The sequence below is a fragment of the Salvelinus namaycush genome, chromosome 18 (assembly GCF_016432855.1).
Source record: "Salvelinus namaycush isolate Seneca chromosome 18, SaNama_1.0, whole genome shotgun sequence".
NCBI lineage: Eukaryota > Metazoa > Chordata > Actinopteri > Salmoniformes > Salmonidae > Salvelinus > Salvelinus namaycush.
The window spans coordinates 4,050,740-4,054,574 of record NC_052324.1 but is presented as its reverse complement, the minus strand read 5'-3'; positions in this window follow the sequence as shown (position 1 = coordinate 4,054,574).

Here is a 3,835-nt window from a genome sequence, read left to right as displayed (position 1 = left end):
AACAAAGGGAGGGGGGGGGGGGACTCAAAATCAAAAGTAACAGTCAGTATCTGGTGTGGCCACCAGCTGCATTAAGTACTGCAGTGCATCTCCTCCTCATGGACGGCCCCAGATTTCCTAGTTCTTGCTGTGAGATGTTACCCCACTCTTCCACCAAGACACCTGCAAGTTCCCAGACATTTCTGAGGGGAATGGCCCTAGCCCTCACCCTCCGATCCAACAGGTCCCAGACATGCTCAATGGGATTGAGATCCGGACTATTCGCTGGTCATGGCAGAACACTGACATTCCTGTCTTGCAGGAAATCATGCACAGAACAAGCCGTATGGCTGGTGGCATTGTCATGCTGGAAGGTCATGTCAGGATAAGCCTGCAGGAAGGGTACCACATGAGGGAGGAGGATGTCTTCCCTGTAACGCACAGCGTTGAGATTGCCTCCAATGACAACAAGCTCAGTCCGATGATGCTGTGACACACCGCCCCAGACCATGACGGACCCTCCACCTCCAAATCGATCCCACTCCAGAGTACAGGCCTCGGTGTAACGCCCTATCCTTCGATAACAAACGTGAATCCGACCATGACCCCTGGTGAGACAAAACCGCGAATCGTCAGTGGAGAGCACTTTTTGCCAGTCCTGTCTAATCCAGCGACGTGGGTTTGTGCCCATAGGTGACGTTGTTGTCGGTGATGTCTGGTGAGGACCTCCCTTACAACAGGCCTACAAGCCCTCAGTCCAGCCTCTCTCAGCCTATTGCGGACAGTCTGAGCACTGATGGAGGGATTGTGCATTCCTGGTGTAACTCGGGCAGATGTTGTTGCAATCTTGTACCTGTGCCGCAGGTGTGATGTTCGGATGTACTGATCCTGTGCAGGTGTTGTTACACGTGGTCTGCCACTGCGAGGACGATCAGCTGTCTGTCCTGTCTCCCTGTAGCGCTGTCTTAGGCGTCTCACAGTACGGACATCGCAATTTATTGCCCTGGCCACATCTGCAGTCCTCATGCCTCCTTGCAGTATGCCTAAGGCACGTTCACGCAGATGAACAGGGACCCTGGGCATCTTTCTTTTGGTATTTTTCAGAGTCAGTAGAAAGGCCTCTTTGGTGTCCTAAGTTTTCTTAACTGTGACCTTAAATTGTCTACCGTCTGTAAGCTGTTAGTGTCTTAACGACCGTTCCACAGGTGCATGTTCATTAATTGTTTATGGTTCATTGAACAAGCATGGGAAACAGTGTTTAATCCCTTTAAAATGAAGCTCTGTGAAGTTATTTGGATTTTTACGAATCATCTTTGAAAGACAGGGTCCTGAAAAAGGGACGTTTCTTTTTTTGCTGAGTTTATGAAGACAGTTCTATTTCAGGATCATTCATTTATAGGGGCTGAGTTTTTAGCTACACCTTTCCCCTCAAGGTGCAGACCTATTAGTTTAAAGCTGGACCTTGATTTTGTGGCCACTGCCCGACTGGTGCCTCTCTTCTATCCTCCTGCTTTGTGGGAAGTCTATGGTTTGATGGCCAGGATTGTGACTTTTGAAGCACAGGCTGTCAATAAGACAGAGAGACCAAGTGGAGTGAGCCACATCTTTACATATAGCACATGGGAAGGAGGGAGACAGCTGTGCAGTTCTGCGGGCCCTCTTGTGGTGGAGCGAGTAGCGTTTTGGTTTTTAATAAACTGTTCTAGCAGTATTACAAGTTTTGTCATTGTCACCTGATCATTGCTACTCAACTCCTTGAACCGCTAAGGTAAGGATGGGGCGCTCTGAGCTCTCCTCTGTTTTTTGGATGTCTTCCTCGGGTGTCAATGTTTTGTTTCCTCCTTGTAGCACATCTGTCATTGTGGTGGCTGTCTATCAATCCCTGAACTTCACCCACTGTCCATTTCTCCCTAGGCTTGCATCATTATTGGGGCAGTGCTTCACAAACATCATGGCAACCGCATGACCCACGTCATCCATCTGTCTGCCCTGTTTTTGTAGACATTCATTAGCTAGATCTGCTACTCGGTTAAGGCGCACCCAGTAGTCTAAGCTACTCTCCCCGTGATAAGGTTTGGTTTCATAAAAATCTTGAAGCAGCGTAGTAGAGGAGATGGCCTCACCAAAATACTGTTTCAAAATACTGAAAATAACCTCAGGGTCTCTGCTGATGTTTACAAGGGGGTTGCTGCAGATTCCTATCTTGACTAAATTCTTGGCCCTCCCCATTAACCGTTCCATGATTTCATTACCCTGCTCTGGCGTTTTGTAACCTTTCTTTACCAAGGAAGTCTTCATCATTTCCTGCCACTCATACACAGTACATTTATCTGTTCCATCCCCTCTGGAAGTGGGTGGCTCACGCATGTCAGATTTCATGACAAAGTTTACCTTGGACCAGTCTGGCATGCACACTGGGACGGTGTCGGCGGCTCCCTTGGATGGAGTGATATTACTTGCTGACAGACTTGAAACAATACTGTTACGAATCTCTTGACCCACCTGTTTGACTAAATCAAACATAACAATCTGCTGTGTATGGTATTCATAATCAGTGGAGTGATTATCATCTCCGTCCCTCTGACCTGTTGTTTGATCAATAACATCATCTTGTTCATTTACTGACGTTACACCAGCATTCCCGGTAAAGCTATGCTCTACCATTCTAGCTATCTGAGCTCCCCTACCAATACTGGGGGTTACAATATAACAGTTAACTCCCCTAGGTTGTAAGTCCTCAGTCACCATTAAAAGTGGTGGATCACCATTGGGCTTGACCAGAGTACCTGGATTTTTTGGTGTGGACATGTTATTCATGACAAATATTGAAGTCTCTTGAAGTTGACGGCAGGTGTAGGCCTCCTCTCTGCAGCGCTGCTGTATTCCCCGGTGATCGGCGATGACTGATCTTGGCACCAATTTTGTAAACAACTTCACATAGCCCCCCAGAAGAAACGGACACATACACCAACACTTCAGGTTGACTTGGTTTTTATCTGCAGTAAAATATATCAAACAGTGATGACAGGCATTGACAGGACGGTCACAGCCACACGTTCACCGCTCTCAGAATATCTCTCTCAGACTCAATCCACAAAGTGATCGTATAGTATAAATGCATTGTGTTTAGAAAATAACAAAAATACAGAAGAGCAGTAAAAGATATCAAACAGTACAGTCACAGCCACACATTCACTGGTTAGGTAGTACACAATATATATTTTAGATAGGAGCAACAGTAATGATACATGCCCTCAATGTGAAGTGATATTAATCCATAAATACAGAGGACAAGTACAAACCTTTTCATTTTTTTACCCCTTTTTTTCTTCCCAATTTCATGGTATCCAATTGATAGTAGTTACAGTCTTGTCTCATCGCTGCAAATCCCATACGGACTCGGGAGAGGCAAAGGTCGAGAGCCATGTGTCCTCCGAAACATAACCCAACCAAGCCACACTGCTTCTTGACACAATGCACATCCAACCCAGAAGCACCAATGTGTCGGAGGAAACACTGTCCACCTGGCGACCTGGTCAGCGTGCACTGCACCCGGCCCGACACAGGAGTCGCTAGTGCACGATGAGACAATGATATTCCTGCCGGCCAAACCCTCCCTTACCCGGACAACGCTGGGCCAATTGTGCGCCGCCCCATGAGCTGGCTGCGACAGAGCCTGGGCTCAAACCCAGAATCTCTGGTGGCACAGCTAGCACTGCGATGCAGTGCCTTAGACCACTGCACCACCCGGGAGGCACACAAGTACAACCCTTTTCATATAAACCTTTTAAGGTAGTAAGAAAATAAACATTCACTTAATATTTCGATCAATCACCTGCTAGCAAATCACCTGCTA